Consider the following 11,990-nt stretch of genomic DNA (forward strand, 5'->3'; position numbering starts at 1 on the left):
CCTTTACTTTCTCCTGCAGGCTTCCTTCCTTCAGTTCTCAGGAGTCCCTCGGCTCACCGGCACAGAAAGCAGAATGGCCGCTGAACTGTCAAAAGCTGCAGCCTCTGCTTTCTGGTCTGGAGAGCTCTCTAACTGAGTCTGAGTAGAAGGACTCAAGTTAGAAGACAGATTGTCCGTGTTTGACAGCTTCACAGAGCTGTCAAACGCTGATTTTTCATCTGTCAAAAGCTCTTGACAGATGAAATGTCAATTGCTGACGTCACCAGTAACCAGGTGTCCCTTAATTGGCCTGCTGAGCCCGCTGGTCAATCAAGGGAAAATAGCGTGGGCTGGCCACAAGTCGATGGAGGCTGGACTACAACCCAAAAAGTGGGAGTCCCGCCTCCAAAAGCTCCCCATTGACAAAATCGAGCCCTAAGTGTACAAAAGCAAGGAAGTTATGCTAAATCTTTATAAAACACTGGTTAAGCCTCAGCTGGAGTATTGTGTCCAATTCTGGGCACCACACTTTAGGAAGGATGTCAAGGTCTTAGAGAGAGTGCTGAGGAGATTTACTAGAATGGTGCCAGGAATGAAAGACTTCAGTTACGTGGAGAAACTAGAGAAACTGGGGTTGTTCTCTTTACAGCAAAGAAGATTAAGGGGAAATTTGACAGAGGTGTTCAAAATCATGAAGGGTTTTGATAGAGTAAATGAGGAGAAACTGTTTCCACTGGCAGAAGGGTTGATAACCAGAGGACACAGATTTATGGTAATTGGCAAAAGAACCAGAGGCAATATGAGGAAACATTATTTTATGCAACAAGTTGTTATGATCAGGAATGCACTGCCTGAAAAGGTGGTGGAAGCAGATTCAACAATAACTTTCAAAAGGGATTTGGATAAATACTTGAAGTGGAAAAATTTGCATGGCTATGGGGAAAGAGCAAGGGAGTGAGACTAATTGGATAGCTCTTTCAAAGAGCCGGCACAGGCACGATGTGTTGAATGGCCTTGTTCTGTGCTGCTTCATTCTATAACATCACCATTTTATGCTTATCAACAAATAGGCACAGGCTCACTCTCAATTTGGCAAGATGCACTTCAGTTTGGCCACTTATGCAGGAGTCACTTGGTCTAATATCTGGATGGTGCAGGATGGGATTTTAGAAAGTCCACTGAAAATTTTTCTAAGATAATGGTTTCATGGTGCCATGTTATGTCAATTTATTTATATATAGTTACAATAGTCTTGTGTAGTATGTCCATCACACCTCAGAGTGTCACACTTAAATGTATTAGATATGCAAAGTATATGTCACACCTGATTGGCATAAATATCACATTTCTAAAACAGCAATAAATTACAACTAAGCAGTCTTAAAAATTAGCAAAAGAAAGTGAAAGTCAGCTGTTTTCTGTTAGAATCTATGAACCTTGATAATCGAGACTCCCCCATGAGGAGGAGTCGGGGATTCACAAGCAACTGCCCATTTTGAGGCAAACTTCCCTAAGGAACACTAATCTTCAACAATTGCTTGACTTAACTTTGATACCCTATCCCATCAGGGTGCTTGTTGCAGATATTAGCTTTCCATTTCTTTTCCTAATATGGGAAATATTGGGCCAGAATTTAATGTAGCCAGTGAATGAACAGCGCCCGCCATTTGTTAGACTTGCCCCTGCCTGTTTAATTTTCATGAGCAAGTCGCTGTAATTGGGAAATGACTTACAGGCCATGTGGGACCTATGTGAACAGAACAACTGTATCTTTCTTAACCAATCAGATTGAAGAATTGTTAATGAACAGCTCAGAATCTGAACCAGGAAATGTAAGTTAGGATGGTGAACTCACTGTCAAATCAGAGAGGTCGTTTGGCAGTAATTAAGACTTATCACATCGTTAAAACAGGTACTTAGACTGAAATAGACGAGCCCTAATTTTCTGTGGCGAGTTTAGTCTGTATCTTCGTCGTAAGTACAGGAACTTGGGGAGCCAGACGGTGAGATGCTGTTTTTGCGCAGTTTACGGAGGAATGCCGCATCTTGGACAGCAACGTCCAAATTTTTATGTTTAACTGTGCATTCACGCTCATCTGAAGTTGCTGTCCAAATTGCGCATAAATAACGGTGAGCATAGTTAGCCTCACCATTATTTTACAGTAAATTCTGGCCCATTGTCTTGTATGTTGTGGGCTCATAAATATAACTATATATCCCTTCCTATCTCCTCAGGATTTAAATTTGGTACATAACTGGACGGTCCAAATAAATTTACAGACCCCATTCCAGGTTCATCTATTGCCCTGGGAGGGGAATATGGGCTCCTTCATCAAAATGTTTTTAATTTTCTCCAGATTCTACAGCCCTTGGATGCTATTTGAACATGGGGGTCCCTGTACCTCTAAGTGCTTTTTGGAAGCCTTCCTGGTATAGAACGCACATAAACATAACCTTGTGTCACTTATGCTGGTAAAGGAATGGATGATTTCTGGGTGACAGATCATAGGATTCAGATAACCTTAGAGAGATGATGTTGAATCTGCAGAGAAACACAAAACATTATGAGCAAGAGAAAGTCACATCCCAATAGTATAATTTATGATTGCATTTTATTATATGTTTTGCCAACTGCTCCTTTTGGTTTGGAATGAATTAACTCCTATAGATGATCACAAGACAATTATGGATGAGGGAGACCATTCGGCCCATACTAGTTCAACCATTCAGAAGCACCCTATAATCCCCCCATTGCAGTATAGAATTGCTTATTAACTGCATCTAGGGTTTTGCCTCTAGCACTCTCTCTGGAGTGGTTGAAGCAGATAGCATTGATGCATTTAAGGGGAGGCTTGATGCATACATGAGGGAGAATGGAATAGAAGAATACGAGGGCAGGATGGGAAGAGGTAATTAGAGTGAGCGGAAGCTTGTGTGGGGTATAAACACCGGCATCGACAAGTTAGGGCAAATGGCCTGTTTTCATGCTATAGATTCTATGTAATTCTTTTCCAAGTGATGATAACTCTCTGCATGCAGAAGAAATTCCTGATATCAATCCTATAGTTACCTTTTGCCAGTTTAAGCCTATGTCCCCTTATCCTAATCCTACAATTAATAGGTAATATTTCAAATCTACCTTTTCCATATCATAAAGTGTTATACATCTCTGTAAGATCACCTCTCAGATGCCTTGTTTTCAGACTGAAAATTCTACATAGCTCAGACGCCTGACACAAAGATCATCCTTGTGGATCCTTTATGCCCTGTGACATGAATCTTGTCATTCATGTGGAAATGACTTATGAAGTAATACTGGGCGACCTGCTGGTGGCGCTGTCCAGGGAGAGTATAAATACTCGGGCATGGGCCAGCTTGCTCAGGACATTCTTTAACAGGAACTAGTGAAGGACACAACGAGATCTCCATGTTGAAAAACAGTTGATTAAAGCCTTGTTTAATACTCAGACCAAGTGCCTAGTAGTTTTCTTACGTCACCCTGCCTACAGCAAACGGAACTGGATGCGGTAATCAAGGTGCAGTCTGACCAGTGCACTCTACTGTTTGATCATGGCTTCCTCGGACATATTCAACTGCTTTGGCCACATAGTTCAACACTCTATTAGCTTTGTTGATTGCTGTTCGGCATTGGTTAGAGATATTTAGCATAAAGTTTACTAAGACTCCAAGGTCTCTTTCTACTTCATCCTTACCTATTTCGATGGAGTATGTGTGTTGCTTATTTTTCCATCCTATCGCCGTTTATATGCCCATATACTTATTTTGTCCAACCCACTGTAATTTTGAGCTCCTTACTCTGATTCCATTGCCTCTCCCAGATTGGTGTTATCCAACAAGAGAGAGTCCAACCACCTCCCCTTGACATTCAGCAGCATTGCCATAGCCGAATCCCCCACCATCAATATCCTGGGGGTCACTGATGACCAGAAACTCAACTGGACCAGCCACGTAAATACTGTGGCTACAAGAGCAGGACAGAGGCTGGGTATTCTGCGGCGAGTAACTCACCTCCTTACTCCTTTCCACCATTCTACAAGGCACAATTTAGGAGTGTGATGGAATACTCTCCACTTGCCTGGATGAGTGCAGCTGCAACAACACTCAAAAAGCTTGACATCATCCAGGTCAAAGCAGCCCGCTAGATTGGCACCCCATCCACCACCTTAAACATTCACTCCCTCCGCCACCGGCGCACCGTGGCTGTAGTGTGTACCATCTATAAGATACACTGCAGCAACTCGCCAAGGCTTCAGCGACAGCACCTCCCAAACCCGCGACCTCTACTGCCTAGAGAGACACGGGCAGCAGGCGCATGGGAACATCCCCACCTCCAAGTTCCCCCTCCAAGCCACACACCATCCTGACTTGGAAATATATCACCGTTCCTTCATCGTCGCTAGGTCAAAATCCTGGAACTCCCTCCCTAACGGCATGGTGGGAGTACCTTCACCACACGGACTGCAGCAGTTCAAGAAGGCAGCTTATCGCCATCTTCTCGAGGGCAATTGGGGATGGGCAATAAATGCTGGCCTTGCTAGCCACGTCCACATTCCACGAATGAATTTAAAAAAATTCAGACATGACATGCAGTAAGTGCTGGGAGGAAAATAGTGACTTTGGTTCTATGGTTCCCTAAGCTCTCCATAGAATCATAGAAAGTTACAGCATGGAAGGAGGCCATTTCAGCCCATCGTGTCCGCGCCGGCCAACAAAGAGCTATCCAGCCTAATCCCACTTCCCAGCTCTTGGTCCATAGTCCTGCAGGTTAGAGCCTCCCAAGTGCACATCCAAGTACTTTTTTAATGTGGTTAGGGTTCCTGCCTCTACCACCCTTTCAGGCAGTGAGTTCCAGACCCCCACAACCCTCTAGGTAAAGAACTTTCCCCTCAAATTCCCTCTAAACCTTCCACCAATTACTTTAAATCTGTGCCCCCTAGTTTTCGACCCCTCTGCTAAGGGAAATACTTCCTTTCTATCCACTTTATGCCCCTCATAATTTTATACACCTCAATAAGGTCTCCCCTCATCCTCCTCTGTTCCAAGGAAAACAGACTCAGCCTATCCAGTCTTTCCTTGTAGCTAAGATTCTCTATTCCTGGCAACATCCTTGTAAATCTCCTCTGTACCCTCTCCAGTGCAATCACATCTTTCCTGTAATGTGGTGACCAGAACTGCACGCAGTACTCCAGCTGAGACCTAACTAGTGTTTTATACAGTTGAAGCATAACCCCCTCTCCTCTTGTATTCTATGCCACGGCTAATAAAGGGAAGCATTCCGTATGCCTTCTTAACCACCTTATCTACCTAGCCTGCTACCTTCAGGGATCTGTGGACATGCACTCCAAGGTCCCTTTGTTTCTCTACACTACTCAGTGTCCTACCATTTAATGTGTATTCCCTTTCCTTATTAGCCCTCCCCAAATGCATTACCTCACATTTCTCCGGATTGAATTCCATTTACTACTGTTCTGCCCACCTGACCAATTTATTGATATCTTCCTACAGTATACAGCTTCCTTCTTCAGTATCAACCATACAGCCGATTTTAGTATCATCTGCAAACTTCTTAATCATACCCCCTATATTCAAGTCTAGGTCATTGATATACACCACAAAAAGCAAGGGACCTAGTACTGAGCCCTGCGGAACCTCACTGGAAACAGCCTTCCAGTCACAAAAACACCCATCAACCATTACTGTCTGCTTCCTGTCTCCGAGCCAGTTTTGAATCCAACTTGACACTTTGCCCTGGATCCCATGGGCTTTTAACTTCGTGATCAGTCTGCCACGTGGAACCTTATCAAAAGCCTTGCTAAAGTCCAGATATACTACATCAAATGCTCTACCCTCATCTACCCTCCTTGTTACCTCCTCAAAAAATTCAATCAAGTTTGTCAGACACAATCATCTCTTAACAAATCCCTGCTGACTATCCTTGATTAATCCGTCTTTCTAAATGAAGATTTATCCTGTCCTTCAGAATCCTTTCCAATAATTTTCCCACCACCGAGGTTAGGCTGACTGGCCTGTAATTACTCGGTCTATCCTTTTCTCCCTTTTTAAACAAGGGTACCACATTAGCAGTCCTCCAGTCCTCTGGCACCACACCTGAAGCCAGACAGGATTGGAAAATGATGGTCAGGGCCTCTGTTATTTCCTCTTTTGCTTCGCTTAACAGCCTGGGATACATTTCATCTGGGCCTGGGGATTCATCCACTTTTAAAGCTGCTAAACCCCTTAATACTTCCTCTCTCACTATGTTTATTTCATCTAATATTTCACACTCCTCCCCCGATAGCAATGCCTGCTTCGCCCCTCTCCTTTGCGAAAACAGATGCAAAGTATTCATTAAGAACCCTACCGACGTCTCCCGCCTCCAAACACAGATTATCCTCATGATCTCTAATAGGCCCTACCCTTTCTTTAGTTATCCTCTTACTCTTAATATATTTATAAAACATCTTTGGGTTTTCCTTGATTTTACTTGCCAAGAATTTTTCATGCTCTCTCTTTGTTTTCCTAATATCCTTTTTAATTGCACCCCTGCACTTTCTGTACTCCTCTAAAGATTCTGGAGTATTTAGTCCTCGGTAGCTGTCACACGCCTCCCTTTTGGGGTTTTGCTCATGTCATTTCTCGGTCTGTTGTAGATTCATTGATAGAGATTGATTGTTATGATTTGTCAACAACTCAATTATGATTGTATTAGGATACTACTACCAGGATAGTAGAAGGCAAATTAGAAGGACCTTTATCTTTTATCATCCAGCAATTCCAATGTTCCTATGAAAGAAGTGCAACTGCATACCCACTGGTTATTGTAATGTACCTGATCATAACGGATGGAGCCACTGGTCCTATACTGCATGGGTCAAGAATATTTGTACATTTCTCACACCTATCCTGCCATTCACTCATTAACTTCTCAAGGACCAATGCAGCAATCATAAACACAACTGGGTTGCAATTTCCTCCTCTTCTGCTTGTTCTTTTTAATTTTCTTCTTACTTTTCCTTTCAGTCTCTCTTTACTCTCTCTCTTAAACCACTATCTTTATTTCCCTCTTTATTTTCCTTTCTGTCTATATATTTTGTTTGACTCTAATTCACCCTATTTCTTTTGCCTTTCTCTGTTTCTTTGTCCTTTTCTCTCATTGGCCAAGAAAATAAGTTATTGGGCATGATGTTCATGAGGTCACAGATGCGACATTGACATCACTGCACCATTTTTGGATCAACGTTCCAGCAAATATAGTGCGATGTCAATGGTGAGCATAAAAGTCCAATTAACTGCCAAACCCATAATTACAGCAATTTCTGGCCCGTAATGTTTATGAATACCTGGGAGAGCAGTAAGATACAACTTACTTTGGCAAAATGCAATTCTTGTAAAGTTATGATCCGATCTTTTTTCCTGTCATGTCTATTGGTGGTTCTATATTTGTTGATTATGTCAGTTTTGTGGAAAGGGCCACATAATCATTCAAATAAACAGGAAATTACTAATGATTTGCTGAGTGACCTCTGCAATATTCATGGATATTCCTATCCTGGGGTCAGGAAGGTTATTTTTCTATATCTCTAACCTCTGCATTCTGATTAACTTGAACTGTTTATTTGTACAATTTTGTATGCAGTCCAACACGAAACATATAGCAAAAGCAAAATACTGTGGATGCTGGAAATCTGAAATAAAAAAAGAAAATGCTCAGCAGGTTAGGCAGCATCTGTGGAGAGAGAAGCAGAGTTGACCTTTCAGGTGGATGACCTTTTATCAGAACTGGAAAAAGTTAGAGATGTAACAGGTTTTAAGCAAGTAGAGGCAGAGAAAGGGGGAGGAAAGACAGGCAGAGAAAGGGGGAGGAAAGACACAGGCAGAGAAAGGGGGAGGAAAGACACAGGCAGAGAAAGGGGGGAATAAAGACACAGGCAGAGAAAGGGGGAGGAAAGACAGGCAGACAAAGGGGGAGGAAAGACACAGGCAGAGAAAGGGGAGGAAAGACACAGGCAGAAAAAGGGGAGGAAAGACACAGGCAGAGAAAGGGGAGGAAAGACAGGCAGACAAAGGGGGAGGAAAGACAGGCAGACAAAGGGGGAGGAAAGACACAGGCAGAGAAAGGGGAGGAAAGACAGGCAGAGAAAGGGGAGGAAAGACACAGGCAGAGAAAGGGGGATGAAAGACACAGGCAGAGAAAGGGGGAGGAAAGACACAGGCAGAGAAAGGGGAGGAAAGACACAGGCAGAGAAAGGGGAGGAAAGACACAGGCAGAGAAAGGGGAGGAAAGACACAGGCAGAGAAAGGGGGAGGAAAGACACAGGCAGAGAAAGGGGAGGAAAGACACAGGCAGAAAAAGGGGAGGAAAGACACAGGCAGAGAAAGGGGAGGAAAGACAGGCAGAGAAAGGGGAGGAAAGACACAGGCAGAGAAAGGGGGATGAAAGACACAGGCAGAGAAAGGGGAGGAAAGACACAGGCAGAGAAAGGGGAGGAAAGACACAGGCAGAGAAAGGGGAGGAAAGACACAGGCAGAGAAAGGGGGAGGAAAGACAGACAGAGAAAGGGGGAGGAAAGACACAGGCAGAGAAAGGGGAGGAAAGACACAGGCAGAAAAAGGGGAGGAAAGACACAGGCAGAGAAAGGGGAGGAAAGACACAGGCAGAGAAAGGGGAGGAAAGACACAGGCAGAGAAAGGGGAGGAAAGACACAGGCAGAGAAAGGGGAGGAAAGACAGGCAGAGAAAGGGGAGGAAAGACACAGGCAGAGAAAGGGGAGGAAAGACACAGGCAGAGAAAGGGGGGAATAAAGACACAGGCAGAGAAAGGGGGAGGAAAGACAGGCAGACAAAGGAGGAGGAAAGACAGGCAGACAAAGGGGGAGGAAAGACACAGGCAGAGAAAGGGGAGGAAAGACAGGCAGAGAAAGGGGAGGAAAGACACAGGCAGAGAAAGGGGGATGAAAGACACAGGCAGAGAAAGGGGGAGGAAAGATACAGGCAGAGAAAGGGGAGGAAAGACACAGGCAGAGAAAGGGGAGGAAAGACAGGCAGAGAAAGGGGAGGAAAGACACAGGCAGAGAAAGGGGGATGAAAGACACAGGCAGAGAAAGGGGGAGGAAAGATACAGGCAGAGAAAGGGGAGGAAAGACACAGGCAGAGAAAGGGGAGGAAAGACACAGGCAGAGAAAGGGGAGGAAAGACACAGGCAGAGAAAGGGGGAGGAAAGACACAGGCAGAGAAAGGGGGAGGAAAGACAGGCAGAGAAAGGGGGAAAGACACAGGCAGAGAAAGGGGGAGGAAAGACACAGGCAGAGAAAGGGGGAGGAAAGACAGGCAGAGAAAGGGGGAAAGACACAGGCAGAGAAAGGGGGAGGAAAGACAGGCAGAGAAAGGGGGAGGAAAGACACAGGCAGAGAAAGGGGGGAGGAAAGACACAGGCAGAGAAAGGGGAGGAAAGACACAGGCAGAGAAAGGGGGAGGAAAGACAGGCAGAGAAAGGGGGAGGAAAGACACAGGCAGAGAAAGGGGGAGGAAGGACAGGCAGAGAAAGGGGGAAAGACACAGGCAGAGAAAGGGGGAGGAAAGACACAGGCAGAGAAAGGGGGAGGAAAGACAGGCAGAGAAAGGGGGAAAGACACAGGCAGAGAAAGGGGGAGGAAAGACAGGCAGAGAAAGGGGGAGGAAAGACACAGGCAGAGAAAGGGGGAGGAAAGACACAGGCAGAGAAAGGGGGAGGAAAGACACGGGCAGAGAAAGGGGGAGGAAAGACAGGCACAGAAATGGGGAGGAAAGACACAGGCAGAGAAAGGGGGAGGAAAGACAGGCAGAGAAAGGGGGAGGAAAGACAGGCAGAGAAAGGGGAGGAAAGACAGGCAGAGAAAGGGGAGGAAAGACAGGCAGAGAAAGGGAGAGGAAAGACAGGCAGAGAAAGGGGAGGAAAGACAGGCAGAGAAAGGGGGAGGAAAGACAGGCAGAGAAAGGGGGAAAGACACAGGCAGAGAAAGGGGGAGGAAAGACAGGCAGAGAAAGGGGAGAAAAGACACGGGCAGAGAAAGGGGGAGGAAAGACAGGCAGAGAAAGGGGGAGGAAAGACAGGCAGAGAAAGGGGGAGGAAAGACACAGGCAGAGAAAGGGGGAGGAAAGACAAAGGTAGAGAAAGGGGGGAGGAAAGACAGGCAGAGAAAGGGGAGGGAAGACAGGCAGAGAAAGGGGGAGGAAAGACAGGCAGAGAAAGGGGGAGGAAAGACACAGGCAGAGAAAGGGGGAGGAAAGACACAGGCAGAGAAAGGGGGAGGAAAGACACAGGCAGAGAAAGGGGGGAGGAAAGACAGGCAGAGAAAGGGGGAGGAAAGACACAGGCAGAGAAAGGGGGAGGAAAGACACAGGCAGAGAAAGGGGGAGGAAAGACAGGCAGAGAAAGGGGGAGGAAAGACACGGGCAGAGAAAGGGGGAGGAAAGACACGGGCAGAGAAAGGGGGAGGAAAGACAGGCAGAGAAAGGGGGAGGAAAGACAGGCAGAGAAAGGGGGAGGAAAGACAGGCAGAGAAAGGGGGAGGAAAGACACAGGCAGAGAAAGGGGGAGGAAAGACACAGGCAGAGAAAGGGGGAGGAAAGACACAGGCAGAGAAAGGGGGAAGAAAGACAGGCAGAGAAAGGGGAGGAAAGACACAGGCAGAGAAAGGGGGAGGAAAGACACAGGCAGAGACAGAGATACAGCCAACTATACACAGAGAGAGGATCAAGGAATTTAATTTAAGAATCTCACACCTTCCGTTGCATTCATAATTTTCAGGCGGTAGTTCTTATAATTCCTGCTGGTACAGATTGATTCTATTCAAATATGCATACTGCATTAAAGAGCATATTGTAAATTGTGTACCAGTATATCCATTTCAAAGTCCAGTGGATTATTCATTGACTGGCAGTTAAGCTTCATCACCATTTCACTTTTGCGGCACAGGATTTAGTTTTAGTACTTACCCAGGTTTTAAACTGGAAACAGATTCAGTGGGAATCCTTGAAATATTCAGACTCGTTATCTGTCTTAAACACTTTCCAGAAAACTTGAGCTGAAGAAGTCCTAACTGAAGCAAGTTCTACCTTCTGGTGTGCCTTAGTTTGCTATATTCTGGACCCTGGAAAATGTTACGCCAATAGCAGAGATGTATTCCATCACAGTTGTTAACGGTTACCAGGCAACATTTTGAATACTGCTTAAGAATAAAAGTATAAGAGAAATGGCGGATTCAGTCAGCGAATGTTGTGTATGTGGTATGCAGTTCCACAGCCCCGGTTTATTGCATTTCATTTTATTCACTGGCATGTTGGCTGCCTGGTCAGCTTTATATTTTCGAAACAAAATTGGAAGGAAGTATTCCCGCTGTAACTAACGACGGTTTTATTTTGTGTTGGATATGTGCTGCTTTTCCACCGTGCTTCAAAACACACCACTTTATTTCTAAGAGGTTGCAACACTTTGAGAATAAAACGAACTCTGTGTACTAATTGTTTTTTGTTCGATGGATGTCGATCATTAGCGGTAAATTTGTGCCGTCCTTTCGAATAATCCTAATGTGTCTATAAATAGCGAATGGAGCCTATATAAAAGAAAAATACAATTGAAGTGTCGCCTTTCGTAAGAACAAATATCAATTACTTCGTAGAGTCCAGATATTTCTATCCACAAGGTGGAGCTCAGAAATAAATTGTAACAATAGGTTGCGATTTCCAAAGTAATCTGAAATAAGATAGTTTCTGTTCGTTTACTGAAAGTCCGCGACAACGAAAACATTAACCATTCACCATGACAAGACTGATCATTCTCAATATTTTATTATCAATTTATTTTTGGGGTTCCTTAGCATTCAACCCTTTCCAATTGAAATGTTAACTGTGGCCCCAATAAGAGGAGTCCTCTTTATCTCGCCTTCCTCTCTGGATTGTGATTGACACATTGAAGCTTAATTTATATGAGAGTAGAGTCACGTTGGATCCCT

The 11,990-nt window shown here is 44.8% G+C and overlaps 1 protein-coding gene across 3 annotated transcripts in view; it reads left to right on the forward strand.

Moving 5' to 3' along the window:
* LOC147111942 (neurobeachin-like) overlaps positions 1-11,990 on the forward strand; it is a 1,011,877-nt gene that overhangs the window by 765,857 nt on the left and 234,030 nt on the right. The gene's annotated exons all lie outside the window — the stretch shown is intronic.

This window comes from Somniosus microcephalus, chromosome 10 (assembly GCF_052327205.1).
Source record: "Somniosus microcephalus isolate GS21.2 chromosome 10, FLI_Smic_1.0, whole genome shotgun sequence".
NCBI lineage: Eukaryota > Metazoa > Chordata > Chondrichthyes > Squaliformes > Somniosidae > Somniosus > Somniosus microcephalus.